Source organism: Melospiza melodia, chromosome 14, assembly GCF_035770615.1.
Source record: "Melospiza melodia melodia isolate bMelMel2 chromosome 14, bMelMel2.pri, whole genome shotgun sequence".
In the NCBI taxonomy this organism is placed as follows: Eukaryota; Metazoa; Chordata; class Aves; order Passeriformes; family Passerellidae; genus Melospiza; species Melospiza melodia.
The window spans coordinates 2,426,493-2,444,423 of NC_086207.1; the positions used below are offsets into that span (position 1 = coordinate 2,426,493).

At 41.5% G+C, this 17,931-nt stretch overlaps 1 long non-coding RNA gene across 5 annotated transcripts in view; it reads left to right on the forward strand.

Annotated features, from left to right (window-relative positions):
• The window catches only part of LOC134424592 (uncharacterized), a 114,090-nt gene that overhangs the window by 44,986 nt on the left and 51,173 nt on the right, over positions 1-17,931 (forward strand). For 4 of the 5 annotated variants that reach the window (XR_010029459.1, XR_010029462.1, XR_010029461.1 and 1 more), the window contains exons 3-4: positions 1,983-2,074; positions 9,059-9,133. This is a non-coding gene — a long non-coding RNA (uncharacterized LOC134424592). The remainder of the gene's footprint in view (positions 1-1,982; positions 2,075-9,058; positions 9,134-17,931) is intronic. The other variant, XR_010029463.1, reaches the window with a different exon arrangement.

The following is a 17,931-nucleotide window of genomic DNA, read 5'->3' on the forward strand; positions in this document are numbered from 1 at the left end:
TTTGTATCAAGCAGTGCTTGTCCAGAGTGAGAGATGTGCCCCACAGCATCTCAGTTCAGAGTGATGGATGGCTGTGGGAGGAATTCCTGGTCCTGCCATACCCTACTGACATGTCAGGGGTGTTACCTTAACATGCAACAGCAATGTCTTCAAACGGTTTTACAAGTAGGGAGTTAAGATCTGCTTCCATGCTCAATTGAAGAACTGCCATTTTGGAACTACAGAGGGAAAGTTGTGTGATCAAAGCTAAACCAAAGCTTCAGGAACTGTAAAAATCATTGTGAGTGGAGGAAATAATATTTCAACTACACGTCTGAATTTTAGCTGCATGATGATATAGTGACAGTTAAAAGGAATGTAATGTTTAGGATAATGATTTATGAGACAATCAAATTGTAAGGAAGAAATTTATGAAAACATTTGAGAACATCAGCCTAAAAATAATGCAGATGGAAAGGCAAAGACAGTGCACTTCAGCGCTCTGTGCTGTCAGCAGTAAGGGTTGGACTGGCCATGGAGCAAAACTATTTAAGAGCAGTTCAACAAGCTTAATAGATATGTCTAATTTAAAGCATTTCTTGTAGAGATGCATGATGAAATAAAACTGCGGGTTTTTTTGTTTAAATCTACTTTAACAAAGAAATGCTTTCCCAAAGCTCTGATACTTTTTTTAATTAAAAATACAAATCGTGGTTTGCATGGTATGTGCTGGAGAATTATTGTTTTATGTTACAGTAATATGTTGCAATTATTATTTAAAACTTTATTTAATTTTTAGATTCAGGTGTAAATCAGTGTTATCATGCTATAATTGAAAAATTGTGCTCACCTTTTTTTCCTGAAGGTGTCTTGAAGAGTATCAATTAAAAAGGCAATTTATTTTAAAAATACTTTCATGTGAACTACTGGTGCAAATTTTATGTTTAGTTATGTAAATCTGTAGGAAAGCCTTAAAAAATTACCTTTTGTTTAATCTGATGTGGAGCCCCTGGTTCATGCTTGTCTGTTTAATAAAGGGTCAGATTTTATTTATGTCATTAAGTAGAACATAAATGTAGACACTTCACACGATGTACCATGTAAATGTAAGCCTTTGTAGTTACAAGTTTTTTTGTAGCTGGAGAATTGTTTTAAAAGGCATGTAATTTATTAGCTATCAGTAGCTGCTTTATTGCCTTGCCGCGCTGCAGTAATAAATAAAAGAAAGTGAGCTGATTTTACAAATGGCACACAAGGTGCACATTTTGTGAAAAAAAGTCTTTTTTTAAAGAATTGGCATTAAATCCTTTTTTGTGATGACAAAGAGGCTAAGAGTGCAAACTGTATTTTCTGTTTATCGAAAACAGAGTCTCTTTTTCTCGAGGGCATTTTTTCCTATGATCATCAAGGGATTTCAAAAGCAATAAAGTGTGGAATCATTGTTCGACTTGAACAGTATTAAAACTTAGGTTTTAATTTCAGTGAAGTAATAAGATTTGAACCTGTCTCACATTACAGCACTGTAAGGCATTTAGCAATTGTATTTTAAAGGAGGTTTTTAAAATGCAGCTCACTTGAAAGCTAACTGTCTATCGAGTAATTAATAGTTTCTCTTCAGCACAGGCTGTTGTGAATCATACTAAGAAATCTTGGTTTTGTTAATAACAAATTAAGATAATTGTAAGGAAGTTATTTCCTAATTAGTTTAAACTTAAAATCTTTTTTGCCCCTTTCTGAGATGGATTTTCAAATGAAGACAAAAAAAAAAAAAGAAAGAAAATATTGAGGTTTTCAGCATGATTTTCACCCTAGCATTAAAAAAAAATCACTATGTTTACCTGTACATTTCAAGAAACTGTATTTCTTGGTTAGCAGCACATATCTGTTTGCCTTTAAGCAGTGGTGAAGTATTTAATCAGTAAACATACTTTATTGCATTAATGCAATTTCTGTTTCAAAATTGCACATTGCAGATAATTCTGCAGAGCTTCTCTCTTCTGTAGGGACACGGGGAACTGTGGGATACTGGAACTCCCTGTGCTGGCTTTGGCACGGATATTCTCCGGGTCCAGACTGAAAATACTCCTTCAGGTTGGTAAGTAGAATGTGGGCTGATGAGGGCATAGCCATACCCCTGCCCTGCAGCTGGAAATGCCCAGGTGAGATTTTGGGGAGTTTGGGCACAGGTGCCTGTTCCAGCTGCCCTGGTGTCGGTGCGGGTGCTGAGAGCTCTGGCCTTCCGTGTTGGTTCTGAGCAGCAACTGCCTCCATCAGTCTCAGGTTTGTTCCTGTATTTTAGTAGATGGCCTCGACTGTAAATATTAGAGGATCTAAAATAAATCAACATATTATCCTAAGGATACAAAACGTAAGAGCTATTTGTGGCTAGGAGCCCTTGACTGATAGTTTGGCTGAGGCAGATGATTGCCCGCCTCTTGGATCTGGCTCCCATTGCTGTGCCTGCAGGCAGTGTGGTGTTATAGTTGTATATTGATGTTAGGGTTACTACTGAGTGGCTAGCAATGACAGATGTCTATAATTAGAGGCAATGCTGCCAGTATTTCAGAGGAGCCGGCCTATGTTGAACCATTATCTTATTTCTGGCTTGCCAAAGAGGGTTGTTCAAATTGCTGGTATTAGCTGTGGTGGCTGTAACACCTCTCCTTATGCCCTGGGATAAATGTGCAAAAGCACTATGTACAACCCTGGTGCAAAACCTCTTCAGAAGAAGTGATCCTGCTAAATTTCATGTGCTTAAGGCTTGATTTGGAGATGCAGAACACTTGCAGTGCTGTTATTCAGTACAATGCAATAGGTTTGGATATAGAGGTTTTAGAGCTATACTAAGTAGCTCTGATTTTTTTTCCTTGTTTTTAAGTGCCAAAGTGATGTAGATTCTTGAGTGTTAGTGTTTATTGCACATAAGTGTGCTGAGTGGGCCACTCATTTAGATACAATTCAGCATCTGAATAAAATTTAGCTGCACACTTGTAATAGTTATGTAGGGACAAGTCAGAATGTGGATTACTGCTATTCGATTACTGTATTTCTGGATCTTTTGGAGTGTTCTGACTGGCACAAATATAATCCTGTAACTGCACAGTAGTGCTTCATTTCAATCACGAAAGATTCTAAAACAGCATTTTGGCTTATTGTTAAGCAAATCCTTGACTGCATACATGGCTTGAATTTCTGCAGTTCAGTGTATAGCTCTGATGGAAAGTGCAGCCCAACACTGTGCTTCAAAAGCTAAAAATCTTCTGGAAGGTGTTCAAAAAGTAACAGCTGTTAACAGTATTTCCGTTTTCACTATAATATCTGTTCTTTAAGCCCTGAAGGGGAACACAAGAGACAGTGGAATTAAAACTCTCTAACAGTGCTTAACAAAAATGAAAGTCTAAACAAGACTATTTAAGCTAAGCATCCTTTTAACTAATGGCTAACTGAAAACCTAGCAGATAAACCCATTTCTTTTTCTTCTTCTTTGTTTTTCACGGAGTATGCTTCTCAGGCTGCATCAGTAATGAGAGCAGTCAGTTCATGGTAGGTCTTCTGTATAAGTTCAGCAGAATTGTACCTCTTTCTTTCAAGATTTTCAGAAAACATGGATTAAGAAAATGAGAAATAAATAAATAAGTAAATGAAAGCTGAGAGGTAGTAATTGAAATAGAGATCAAATTCCATGTAAGAGAGAGTTTATTGCTAGCACCGTATAGGCATTTTATAGATCAGGAAGCAGGGAGTTCATCACTCTGGCACCCTAGACTCCTCTGAATCCTCCAACTTACGGGGAAGAACTGGGGAACAGGGCCTGGAAAACAGCCTTTGTGGGAAATGTTAATACCTCTTACTCTCAGAGCTTGTAGTGGCAGAGTATTTCAACAGACAAGGAGGGAAACAACATCTATAGCAAGGAGCCACACAGCGTGTTTACCCTTTCACCTAAAACAGAACACTTGGTTATAATAAAAATCTCCTAATTTTTAAATGTTAGGTTGTAATAGGTCGCTTTCAGTTGAGGATAACTTAATGCACTACTTTAGGCTGGGTTTGGAGGTAAGACAGTAAATCATCTATATCATTTATGTAATTGGTGTGGGTGCTCTGGTTATTACGAACACAGGTAGCAGTGGGTGGGAGAGAGGCCTACGTAGAAAGCAGCTGAAAATCCACTTGAGTCTTCAGAGATCCTGTCTGAATTAACTGAGGCATTTCCTTATGGCCTGTTTGGAGAGTTTCTTCATTTAGAGAGATTACTGCAATCCAGTAAAAGCTCATTCTCTTGTTTAGGCTCTGAGCTAAGAGTATTTTGAGATGTTAGCTTTTTAAGACAGCTGGTCAGGAATGGAAGTGACCAAGGTTTTCCTCTGCTAAGAAGAGAAGATAAAAGCCAGGGCTTTTGAAGCCCTCAGTTTGATCAGGAGATAAAGATGAATGATCTGGCACCCTGATAGTCCAATTAGGGGATTCAGTTCCCATTTCCTGAAGCTGACTGCAGAATGTTGAGCTGGATTTCTGCTGTGTTATACTGGAGATTTTAAGTGCTGAAAATTCAAATACCTGTGTGTTATTTTAAAAACAGGGGAAATTACAAAGTGTGTTTTGGCACTCAATACCAAGAATGGCACTTGCAGTTGGTTTGGAGTTTGGTGGGTGCTGGAGGCGTGTTGGTCAGGGAGGTGGGGGTAGAGCCCCATGGCAGTCCCCCCTGCTTTGTTTGGATTCCCAAAAACACCACGGGGACAGACAGGCTCCCCTCCATGTGCTCCATGTGCTCCAGCCCTGCCAGGCTGGGGTAAACGTGGTGCAGGTCTGCTTCTGCCCTCACTGCTCATGACAAAATGCTTTAATGTTGCTGTGATAGTTCTCTGCAGCGAGGCCTGGAGGGCATCAAGGAAGTGATAATATCTGCAGCATTTACGCTGTGCCTACGGGTAATAACTTTACTGTAATTTTCTGAAGATTCATTATCCAAAATCTTAATTCATTATAATAGCCCTTATGAAAACTGTAGAAACTAACATTTTCTTGTGCTTTCTTATTTGCACAGTGTGAGAGATTCATTGCTCTGTTTTAATTTGTTTCATGGGGTGTGTTTGAGTACATTCCATACAGTGCTGTTATTGAATTTCTGTGACTGTCATTACTGAGCCATACAACCTTTAGGAACTCATATTCTGAGCTTCCCAGTTCTGTAATCTGCTTCACATTTAAGAATTGATATAATTAGCTTCTTCAGAGTTATAATGTTAGAGCCAAAAAGAGAAGACTTCCAAAGGCAAAGCAAAGTTAGACATATCCAAGGCCAAAGAGTAGGGAAGAGAAGGAAATAAAGTTTTGGTGTCATTACTGAATTATTTCTTTTTTCTTGGTCTGTATTTACATGCAAATATTTTGCTTTATAAAACATTGCTTCCACAGTTTTATTTCTTGTCCTTTTGGGACAGTTCAAGGACCTGGGAAGTGTATGTTTATGTAACTTGGACAACTGATAGTCCAGAGAAGCTGTGTGTGCCCCTGGATCCCTGGAAGTGTCCCAGGCCAGGTTGGATAGGGCGTGGAGCAGCCTGGGAACATGTCCCTGCCCATGGCAGGGGTGGGACTGGATGGGCTTTAAAGTCCCTTCCAAACCTATTCTTGCTGTGATTCTATAAAATTTCCTGGATAATTAAAAAATTCCCTGGCACCAGAGCTTGTGAATCTGCTGTCTTCCTTCAGGGTCCTGAAGCCACCAAGGTGGTTATAAGGGTACAAACAGAAAAAAGAAGGATCCCTTGATCCTTAGCTTTCACACTTGGTTCAGTATGTTTGACATTGTGGCTGATGAGTATGGAAGGTGTTTCGCTGGTCTGTTCTTTCTCTTGGCTGCCACGGCCACTGCTGTCACCTCTGAGCACAGCAGTGCCAATGGGCGTTGGGGGCAGTGGTGCCACCAGCTCCAGCTCTAATCAAAGGCCCTGGCTGGGTTCCTGGAGCTCCTGAAACATCGCAGGCTGACACTGCCACTCGTGAGGGTGTTTCCCTCACGGCCACGGGTGTGTGAGGTGTGCTGGGGACAGTCTTCTCCTGCCAGCTGACGTTGTTGGCCATACATGTTTTAGTCACACAGCTTTGGATTGACATGGAATTCCCTTTTGGAGTTGTAAATCTTGCAGTTATAAGGATCTGGGACTCATTGTGTCACTGTTTTCCAGGAGTCTTGAGCCAAGGTTTTCCCACTGGAAGTTGATTCCCTGCTCCTTGCTGGAGCAGGCAGGGAGGGGCGAAGGGGGGAGCCCCATGATCTGCGGCTCTGCTGCCCTTACCCCCAGGCTCCCTGCAGGACCTAAGCAGAAGATGAGATCACCTCCACAGCTTTTTACAACCCCTTTCAGCAGCGTTTCTCTCCGCCTTTTGAATATGTAGCACAGCCTTTGTTGTTGAAGTGTGTTTTATAATTGTACGACCAAAATGCTTTATCATTAATTTTTCATAGTGTTTAGAAGTCCAGGGGCATTGCATTGCTGTGGTGGGAGGCGATTACTTTTCTATTTTTGTATGCTAATAGCATGTGCGGGTTTTGAAAATGATTTTGAAGAAGGTGTTTAAAATATCATATTTATTTTAGCTTACAATTTGCTATAGATGGGGTAGTTTTTATTGTGAGGGCTATATTCATGCTGACTTGGAATGACCCTGTCACACGTGAAAACAAATCAGATTGTTGCTGTTAATGAGCTTTTCAATTTACTATTCAGTGGATCAGATAAGTGGATTTAAGAGGTAATGATCCTGCTTAGCACTCAGGCTTGTCTGTCAGATCCTAGTAGTGTGGGAAATCCCCAGGGACAAAAGCGTTGACACAGTTCTTGATGGGATAATGGGAATCAAAGCTAATGGATGATAAAAGGAGCAGTAAGAGTTACAAGGATAATTGTGGATTAAAGCACTGTTCTTTGTCAACACTGACTGCTGTTTTAGTATTTTATTTGTTAAACTCTGATGCGGGGAGAGCCTAGTTTGACAGCAGAGCACAATGAGCTGGGCTGGCTCCCGGAGCACGAAGGAAGGCTCGGAACACACAGGGGTAGCTGCTGATGCCTCTGCATTCCTTGCTACTGTTTTTTTTTTTTTTCTTGTCATGACACCAAACGCAAAAATTCTGAAACATTGCAAAAATTGCAGCTGCTGTAGGATTTCAGCAGTGCGTTGTTTAGGGAGTGGATTTTTTTTTTAATTGGAAGGTATTATTTTTATATTTCAATATATTATTTTTGCTATGCCTAATTACTGTAAGCAATAACTTTACACTTACAGTGTGAACGTAGTATTTTGCAACATTTAAAGATTGTATTATTTTTTTCATTTTTTTGATTGTCCTTTGGTTTTGCCACCAAAAACTACATTCATACAATTATAAAAGGATAAATTAGCTTACACATTAAGTTACCCTTGATTTTGTTGCGATTTCTGGTTAGAGCTGCAAGTTTACATACTCCTGACTTTAGCAAACTAAAATTTAAAGTCTTCGGGACGTGAAAATCCAATTGTTGATATTATTGTTTTCATTGTTCTTATTAACTGCCTCAGAGGTGAAGCATTGATAATTTGGTTTTTAAAGCAAGTCCCGGGATTCCATCAGGGCAGGGGGAGGCTGGTGTGGGTGCGGTGGCACAGGTGCCGAGGCTGGGATGGGATGGGCTGTGGGAAGGGAGATGGGGAAGGGAGCCGGCGGTAGATCGAGAAGGGAGATAGGAAGGGAGCCGGCAGTAGAAGGGGAAGGGGGATCGGGAAGGGAGCCGGCAGTAGATGAGGAAGGGAGATGAGGAAGGGAGCCGGCCGTGGATCAGGAAGGGAGCCGGCAGTAGAAGGGGAAGGGGGATCGGGAAGGGAGCCGGCAGTGGATCGGGAAGGGAGCCGGCAGTAGATGGGGAAGGGAGATGAGGAAGGGAGCCGGCAGTAGATGGGGAAGGGAGATGGGGAATGGAGCCGGCAGTGGATCGGGAAGGGAGATGAGGAATGGAGCCGGCAGTGGATCGGGAAGGGAGCCGGCGGTAGATGGGGAAGGGAGATGGGGAATGGAGCCGGCAGTAGATGGCACCAGGCGCTCACCGCTGGGAGCTGCGCTGGGCCTCTCCCCGCACCGCCGCTGCATTCCGGGATCCCTCAGCAGGCCGATGCCGGGCAGCCCGGGTGTCCCCAAGGGGACGGTGTCCCCAAGGGCTGCAGTGGCTGCAGTGACACCCCTGAGGGCTGGCCCTGCGTTCTACCCACGAAGCGCGGCTGGCGGGTGTGGGGAGGGGCCGGCACAGGCTTGGGCAGCGGCTTTGCACCATCGTCACCTTGCTGTCTCTGAAGTTGATTTAACCCTACAAAATGTTTTTATCTAAAATGAACTAAACGTTAGGATGCTAAAGCCCCCAGAGAACTTTATGGAGATTACACAGTGAGGAAGAAATAGAATTGCTGTGTCCTGTGCATTTGCAGCTGCGTGTTGCCCACAGCTGGGTCTGGCAGGCAGGGTGCTGGGACACCGACCCTGAAATGGCTGTCCTGGACTGGAAATAAAGGGCCACATACGCTGCTGCAAGCTATTGGGCTGCCTAAGCCTTTGTTCTCCTTTCAAGGACACAAAACAATGTCTGAAGAGTACCAGATTCACCAGATATTATCACCAGCAGTGCAAGAATTTGTAAGCTTAAAGACAGCATTGAATGACATCCCACTGAGGACAGACTGACAAAAATGTTTTCTCCACCCCTTTCTGATTTTCTGTAATAAACCAGGGTTTTGAATAGAGACTATATTGTTGTAAGAACAACAAAGTGAGGTTAATGTGAAAACTTGCACTCCTTTGTGCGAAGAAATGTTTGTAATAGCAAGTAAAAGCCTCAGTCCCCACATCACAGGACACCATCAGAGAGCGGATAAGCCATCTGCTATGAGTGCTGCAGCCTGCAGGGTCATAGGTTGGATGTGTAGGCACTTATGCCTGTGCTTTCCTCCTGCAGAGTCAAACTGGAGAAGGTTTTAGAATAACTGAAAATGTTGAAGGTAGTTAGTATCTATAGTATGTTACTGTTGAAATGTTAATTTCCAGGTGCATGCCAGGATGTCTGAAGTCTCGGGAATAAAAGGTGACAACTGTGTTCTGGAAGCATTTATGACCAAAAATGTAAGTTTGTGCTTGGGTTCTATTGTGTATGTTGTTTGTTTTGTCTTTAACATGCTGTCAAGTTTGCTTTTTGTTAGAAAAATGTTTTCTGTGAATTTGAACTATTTGAATAAGGGACAACCATTTTTGAAGGACCCATATCTTATTTTCTGAAGGTACTGCAAACCTCTAGTGAACAGTTGCAGCTCAGTATTTCCATCGTAGCGCCTGTGTCCCCTCTCAAAATGGCTTATGGGGGTAGAGCTGAGATGTCCCAGCCTCTTGTTCAGTGACAAACTGGCACAAACAGCCCCCATCTCTCCCTTCTCTTTCCTGCACCCTGTATGGAATTGCCTGTAAAGTTTTGTGGCATTTCAAAGTGGGGAACTGACCGAAGCAAACTAATCTTCCATTGTTTTGGGAAAGTTTTCTTGGATTGATTTTTGTCCAAGATCTGGCAAATGTTGCTATCTTAAAAATGCAGGTTCACAGAGTAGGATCCTCAGGCCTCACACTGAAGGACAAGAGGCATTATCATCACCTGTCTTCACATCTCTGGCATTTGCAGAATAGCATAGTATTTGTTAGTTTGGCAGAGAAGCGCTGCAGTACTCTCTCTTAAAGAATATTGCTGGACAATTACTCTGGAGAACATACCATTCCTCTACAGCTACAGCAGCTTTCCTTGGCTGCCAGCAAAATTACCAGAATTTTGGTTTTTATTACGTATGGCCTTCATGATATTTACTAGTTTCTCCTGACACAAAAAGAGTTTCATCTAAAATAATTTTTTCTCTTGAAGCAAAACAAAATGATCCCTCTGAAAAACTGTGAATATACACAAAAAAAATCTGGGAGTCCCCAGGAGACAATGTGGCCTATGTGTGCCTGGAGAAAGAGAAACAAGTGTCTGACCTCTTCATTTTGCAGTGAGGGAATTGCTGTGTGTGGTCATTTGCTTGCTGTCCTCTCAATCTGGCTTACAGGACCTTTGAACACCCCCAGGAAACCTTGGCTGCTGGACACAGCTCTCTGCTGGTGTCACCAGGCTGGCTGTGACCTGCTGGGACAGTACTGATCAGGACTTGTAGTAATTAAAACAAGGTCATTTTCTGATACGACTGAAATATCTGTGGAACACAAGGCATAAACACTTTCCTTCCTCAAACCAGAAGGCAAGTGCTGTATCTTGCCTTAGGATAACAACAGTGCCCATCCAACCCTGATATTTATCTGGAGCAGTCTTTGAAGACAGGTCAGTGGAGGGTGATGGATGGAAAAATGCTGATGGTGTTACTCAGGAGTTTTGGGAGGCAGCCCGTGCCATGGAGCCTGATGGCTGGGCTGTGTTTGGTTGTTTCAGACTGCAGTGAACCTTGAACAGCTGAGGAAAAAGGAGGCAGAGGGCTCTTTTCTGGATACCACCAGTTCGCTTCTCTTGCTACTCATTGAGAGGAATTCTCTATGTTATGTTTGCCACTTGAAGGAATAGCATCCTTTAACAAGTTGTATGAGCAGCCCTACATGCATTTTGATAGGATAGGGTTATGTTTGCACAATTACTGTAAATTAAGTTTTAAAAATTTTGTTTCTTCATGTTAAATAGTTTAGTGTTAATGGGTTTTAGTGTTACATGGAAGATTTTAAAAGAAAACAAGGTACATAAAAAGCAAAAATCAGTGCTGCTTATAAGATTACACGATGTAGTTTTACTTTTTTCTTTCCTTGTGGCCTACTGTGTTTTCATAAAGCTCTGAGTTAATTGATTAGATTGAAGATTGTATTTAACAGAATAGATGCTACCACCTGACATGGACATTCACTGAGTGGCTGTAAGAAGCAGCTGTGAATCCTAGATAAACACTGCTCTGTTTGTGGCAATGAGGGTCTTCTTCCCAGTGGTAGCATGCCAGGTGAAAACTCTGGGTGTGAAATCAGCATATTGATCTATATAATCCAAACCCAATGGTCTGATGGAGCAATCCAGTCTGGCAGCATTCCTGGAGCTCTGTTACTGGGAATATTTCTAGCACATTTGTAGCAGCAGCAGGCAGAATCCCTGACTGGGAGCCCATTCACCTGTTCCTCCTGTGCATGGAGTGAGTGCTTTAGCCACAGGTATTTTAGAAAGCCACTGGTCTACTCTTCTGTCTTACCCCACAAATCCAGTTTTCCTTTCAGTAGGGGCCCACCTGCCTTGGTTCTTCCCTGCAGAGGTGAGGAGATGCTGAGACTGGAGGAGTTTTAGTTGCACCTGCTGCTTGAGCCTGGGCTGGAAGTGCCTTGTCATTATTTTGGCTGCAATCACCTTTCCTTTTCTTCCCTTACCCTTTGTGAACCTCTTCTGGGTTCTTTTTTGTTATTATCAAAATCACATGGAAATGATTTTTCATGAGGTGGATTTACAAAATGTTTTCCCAAGTATTTCGCATTTCTGGTCATGATAAAATAAGTGTAACATGAATAAGAGGTGCATGTCCAAACATTGATGTGGGATGTCACTGTGGTGAATGCACATATGTGTCAATAGAGGGATTTTCCATGTTACAACTTTTCAGTGTGGATCTCTGAATATTTTTTGGAGCACTTACACTGAAATGGCTCCTTGAATCACAGCAAACAAAAATTCAGTACTTTTACTCATGATAGAACGTGCAGTTTTTAACTATTCACCTTTGTCCAGCTCTAATGAAAAGTATATATCCCATTGCTGTCTGAGCCACCGAGAGCTTTCAGGGTAAGTGATGATAATCTATCAGAAATAATTAAAACCCGACTGTACAGAGCTTTCTTGCCTCTGTGTTTTTACTGAAATTTCAGCACCACGTAAGGAACAGATTTTCAGTGTCTTTTCAAAGATTTTGGAAGCCCATTTTTCTTTACACTGTAATGGGAATTGGATAGCAACTTTGAAAGTTTTGTTTAAAATGTAGGAGTTGTTTTCCATCTTTTCTGTAATGCAACTACGCTTGTATTATCCTTAACTTGTGACCAAGACTGTTCATAAATTTACATTCCCAATTCATGTAATTCTTAGATAAGCTTAAAAGGTTTTCACTCTTTAATTATTTAACAGGCAAACAAAACCCCAAAACAGCCACCTCAGCCAAATTTGGTGCTTTATGGCAGTCATCCCCTCTTCTGGCTGGTAGCAGCTTAACTCTTGCAACTGCTTCTTTGGCATATTCCCAGCTCCCCTGTGCATGGGGGATTCAGCAACCCATGTGTGAGCAGAAATTCCTGTGTTCCTGCAATTCCTCTGCACTGTGATGGTAAACCTGCCACTGCCTTTCAGAAAAGAGGTTCAGGGCCTCCTGGAAAGAGGATGGCTCATCTGAAATTTCATGGTTATCTCCTTTGACTCTGTAACTTTTAGTTCATCATTTAACTCACTAAATCACTTGAGTGACAAAGATAGAGGGACCATGGCCCCTGGATTTAAGAGCTGTCTTGCCGTGATTTCTCTGAGATCTGTAAATTTTTCTGCTCTTTTATTCCTTGCTTCTCTTCCTTACATACTGGAAAACTGCTTTTTGTATTATGAGATTGAGCTCTAGATCTTTAGAAGCTTTCTCAGATACTTATATAAAGTTTTGCGAATGTTTCTTAAAAAACTATACTTTATGTGTGTTTCATCTTACCTGATACTGGCAAGGCCAAACAGAAATGGGAATTTCTGTGATTGCCTCTGTTCACTCCAGAGTTCTCTCCAGCTTTTATAGTGTTGTTCCATCTTTCAGCATCCAGATACAGCCCTGAACCAAAAGAACAGATGCAGACAAAAGTACCCTGAATGTTGGATGAGGAGACTTCCTTCCTTTAATTTTCCCTTCAAGCTGTCACCATGGCTTCTTGTTTTTCTTTAAATGTCTTGTAACTGAAGGATAAAGATTCTGCTCTTTTGCAAAATAGCCTTTTTATGGTTTTGATATTGGTGTCAAATCTGGGTAGTTCAAGTTCCTTTCTATTGCTTTGTATGGTATATACTTGTTAAGGATTTAGTGCAACTATAAACATCTCCAGAACTCTCCATAGTAGGGATAAACTGTGAATTATGGACTTGTTTGAAGGGGCTATTTCTTTAGGGCAATCTGAACCCATAGAGCTCTTCATAGAGATTTTATAAAGTAAATCAATGTCCATCTGTAAATTTAAATTGAGGAATTGCTTTGGTAATTGCATTGTTATGTGTATTTTCCTGAGCAAATAATACTAAACATTTAGATGCTTGAAACTCTGATGAGCGTAAAACTTCCTGAAAAAAATAGTTTATGTGTTGTGTACATTCCCTAGCCTGTGACTCTGTAAATTCAATAATCAGTGCTGATTTTAAGGTGTTTTCCATCTCTTCTTCAGGTTCGCTTCTCTCAAAACTGAAATCCTACTGCATCACAGTATAAATAGCTGGTGCTGATGATGTCTCTTACTTCACAGTCTGTCATCAATGGATGTGCCAGCTGAAAGTGAGAATCATTGTGCACATTCCACAGCCAGGGAAACTGAGCAGACAAAGCTGGGCTGCCCCATTTCCCTGACACCTTGGGGCACACCTGGCTCCCAGGGCAGTGGGCACAGCACACCCTGGCAGAGCCCAGGGGGGTTTGGACAATGCTGTCAGTCACGGGATGGGACTTTTGGGGATGTTCTGTCCAGGACTTGGACTCAGTGATCCCGTGGTCCCTTCTGTGATTCTGTGGGTTTGATGTCATGGTCAGGAATAGGTGCCAGGGCTCCCAAGCCAGGAGATCATGGGGCCCTTTTGTTTGAGCAGGCTGGTATCCAAATGCAGGGTGTTAGAGAATGGACCAAGCTCTGCTCACTGGTGCCAAAATCAGGACAAGAGTCAAGAGGCACAAACGGATTCCCAGGAGTTCCACCTGCCCAGGAGGCAGAACTTCGATGTGCAGGGGCTGTGCAGTGTCCCTGCCTGGGGCCATTGCAGAGCTGTGAGCACACCCTGCTGTGCCCTGAGCTCGGGGATGGCCCTGCTGGGGCACGAGGTGACACAGCTGACCCTGGGGTCCCTCAGCCTGACCCACTCTGGGATTCTGTAACCTCACTAGAAAAATTACATTCCTACACTTCACTGGCAGCAGTTTCCCACTTCCATCCCAAGGCCAATGCCACCTCTTCCCCTCCTGCTGGGTGGAGCAGGTGAGCACAGGAGGTTCCCTCCCAGCTCCCTGGGGTCCTGCAGCTGTGCAGGTCCTGCAGCTGTGCAGGGTCTGCAGCTGTGCAGCGTCTGCAGCTGTGCAGGGTCTGCAGCTGTGCAGGTCCTGCCTCTGCCCCACCTCTCACCCTGAACCTGCTGAAGGCAGTGGGGCTGCAGGGTGTCAAAGGCACTTAACATTTCTTTTCATTCCTGGTTTGGGGTTCCTCAGTGTCACTGATGAAGCAATCGTGACTTTTCATGTGCATTTTCATCTGGGTTCAGATTTTTTGTGAAATTTTTGTCCAGTCATGGATGCTAACTTGCTCTCTGTTGGAGCCTTTTGTACCTTATTCTAATTAATATTCACTTACCATAAGTTGCAGAAGAATGTTTGTTCCTGGAGTATTCAGTCAGACAAGCAAGAAGATAGAAAAAAACCAAACCCTGGTAGCAGTGTTTGATATGACACAATATTAAAGGTGTATGACAGATAATAAACCACCAGGGCTCACAAAAGCAACTTTTCAGTAATTTTCTAGAGAGGGTTGTTACACAAACAGAGGGGAAGGCACCTGGAATATGACAATTGGTATCATTTTATTTCTCCATAGAACTCTAATACTGTAGGAATAATTTTAATATATTTCCTTGGGTTGAAAGATGAGTGTGGGTTTTCACATTCCATAAGTGAATTTTGTTTAATGAAAACCATACAAGGTGTACTTCCATATGCTGACTTGAAATACCATTAAGCAGCTAACTTGATATTTTAAATATGCATGTGTTTATTTTCTCATGGCATCACAGAAATCAGACTGGAAAGGACTTGAAACCTTGCTAAGGAATTCAACAAAACCAGAATGAGAGACATTTATTTCATTAACAAGATTTATGAAGGAACTAATGAGCTCTCTCCTCTTTTCTACTGGATACTTATTGCTTCTGTAGGGTTCAGAACACTTTCAGAATCCCCATGAAATGTAGCACAGGGCCCGTGACTGCGGGTGCTTGCCTTGTTATTCCTGTGCTTCCCGACAGAATCACCTCACATTGCTGCACAGCCAGCAAGCGTTCAGCATCTCCTGCTGTCTTCTGGAGGCTTGGAAAGGAATGCATTCTCATGGGAGCTCTCCAGAAGAAGGGTCAAGATACCCTGTTGGTGCAAATAATCCTTTCCAAGGCTGAGAAGTCAGGATAGCTTTCAGATTGCTCACGTTATATTTGCAATAAATGAGTTTCTGCTCGTGAAATAGACACAATAATATCAGGACCTAGAAAGGATGAAAAAGGAGATATTTAATAGTCTAAGTTCTCTTGAAGATAGGCATTGGGGTTTTTCTTTGCAGAAACTGGAAAACTGTTGTGAGAGAGGTTTCAGACCCTGGCTGTGTGCTCAGGCTGTCCAGCAGCACTGTCCTCTTCTTTTAAATGAATAAACTTCTTTATCAGCAGTGTAAAGTGTTGAAAGACCAGCAAAAAGAGAGATCAGCTGAAGAAACAAATACCCCCAATGAGTTCCATTAGAATGATTCCTGGAGGAACTCTGAGAATGGTTGCTCTGCTGCTTGGAGGGGTGGGGTTGAGCCCAGGCAGCTTCAATGCTGCTTCACTTCACCCTGAGCTTGTATTAGTTAAGTTTAAAATTGTGTTCCCTGGCAAACCATAAAAGATTTCAGAAGTATTAGACACCCACTTTTGTGCTGGAATTTAATATGCAACTTTTTATTGGAAAATAATCGTCCTTGTCTGGCGAAATCCACCATGCAATATTTCTGTTAGTAGGCATAATGCAATAAAGACAGGGAGGGCTATTTATCACTACAAATTTTGAGGATTTCAGGATTCTTTTTATTATTTTAATATATTTCTTTGGTATTAAATCAGAAAAATGATAAATTACACCTGTCGAGGCTGTTTTTCCTTTTTCCCAGAAAATGATGTACAACCTAATTTCACTGGTCATTTTGGCTTTTAAAGATATGTATTTTTTCCTATTAAAAACTCTACCAATAGGGTTTTTTTTAATAATAATACTGAAGTACTTTTTATTTCAAACATATGAAGTAGTTTATAACTACTTCCTGGCATTGCAAACTTTGGCCTTTTCATGTTATATTTGGGGTTTTTTAAAAGGCTTTAAGTATATATTACTTTGAAAGAAATAGTGTATTGTTAAGATGCTAGATCCAGTGGATCAATTTTCAGTATTTGAAATAGATTAAATTGTGGCTCTTCTGAAAGGTTAAAGTAATAATTTATTTCATTTCAGTACTTTCCTGTACACCAGTCAGCTTTTACACAGTTTCAGAAGTTGGTATTTTTCTTTTTTTATGTGTATTATAATCTTTTTCTAAAGGATAAAGTAGAATTAAAAGCAAACCATAATTTCAGCAACGCCACTACTGAAAAAAAGGAAGAAAAACCATAAGAAGGTATCAACAAAGGCAACAAATGATTAGGGTTAGTATCAGGGTTTCCATTACTTTCACAATTATCCCAGGTTTGCATATTTCGAAATATATTAGTCCAATTTGATTTCAAAGCTCAGTTATTTGAATTATAAATCATTATGTCCCTCCTAGCTGATCAGTTGTGAAATATCTTTGAATTCATTTACATAATGGAATATGTTAGTCTTTCCTTTATGTTTGTGAAGCCAAGTGCTCTCTCATACATGTTTAGTTCTTTCTGATAATTAACTTTTCCACTCTATGTTTTTGTAGCAAAATAACTGCAGTTTTATTGTCACTATGTGTGTAACTTGGAGTGAAATAATTTTAGTCTCTCAAATGTTCTCAGTCCCTGTGTTTGTTAGCCTCATGTTATTAAAGACTTTGCCCTATAATTGGGGGGAACCAACTATGAAGCTTTGCAAAATAAAACCCTGTTGGATGTTATAGATTGGCAGAGAAACAACCCTTAAAACTAAGTTAGGAGATTTTCCAATAGCTGGAAGCTATAAAACCTATTCTTACAATGTTACCTGTTTCAAAAAGAGTTTAATCTACTTAAAATTAAAAGGAAAATTGTTTATTCTTATAAAAGTTAGCGAAGTCTTTGGTCAGTGGTGTGCAGGGATGGCACAGTGAAAGCACTCAGAAGAGCCCAGTGGCAGCAGTGAGTGTGCTGGGGGTTTGTGGAGCATCTGTGCGTTCTGGGTGTTCTGGGACACAGTGCCACAGACCTTGCTGAAGTCAAAGTAATCAACCTCCACGGCTCTGTTTCAGCTTTGGTGAAGTGTTTGACATGGCTTAGTATGGATGGGATGTATTTTTATCTCTTGTAACTGAAACAAGTGAGATAAAAGTAAGTGGGTTCATGTGTCTCTTTTGTGTCTAGAATATATACCATGAAACGTAATTGCTTTAATTAATAACAGATTACAGTCTTTAATGTCCTAAGGAATATCTCTGTTGTATATATTTCTAGATGAAATTCAGATTGGGTTTGCCCAAAGTCCATCAGCCCCTTTGCTGCCAGCAGCAGCTTTGGGACCCAGCACAAAGAGCCCCTCTCGCTCTGGGGTTCGGTGCAGGATGCAGCTCACAGATTTTGTCAGACCCTTCAGCAGGTTAAGGAAATCCTTGAGCACAGATTGTACTTTGAAGGCTCTGTAACTGAGCTGACCAGTGAGCAGCAGTAAGTTATTGAATGTATTTCCTTTGCT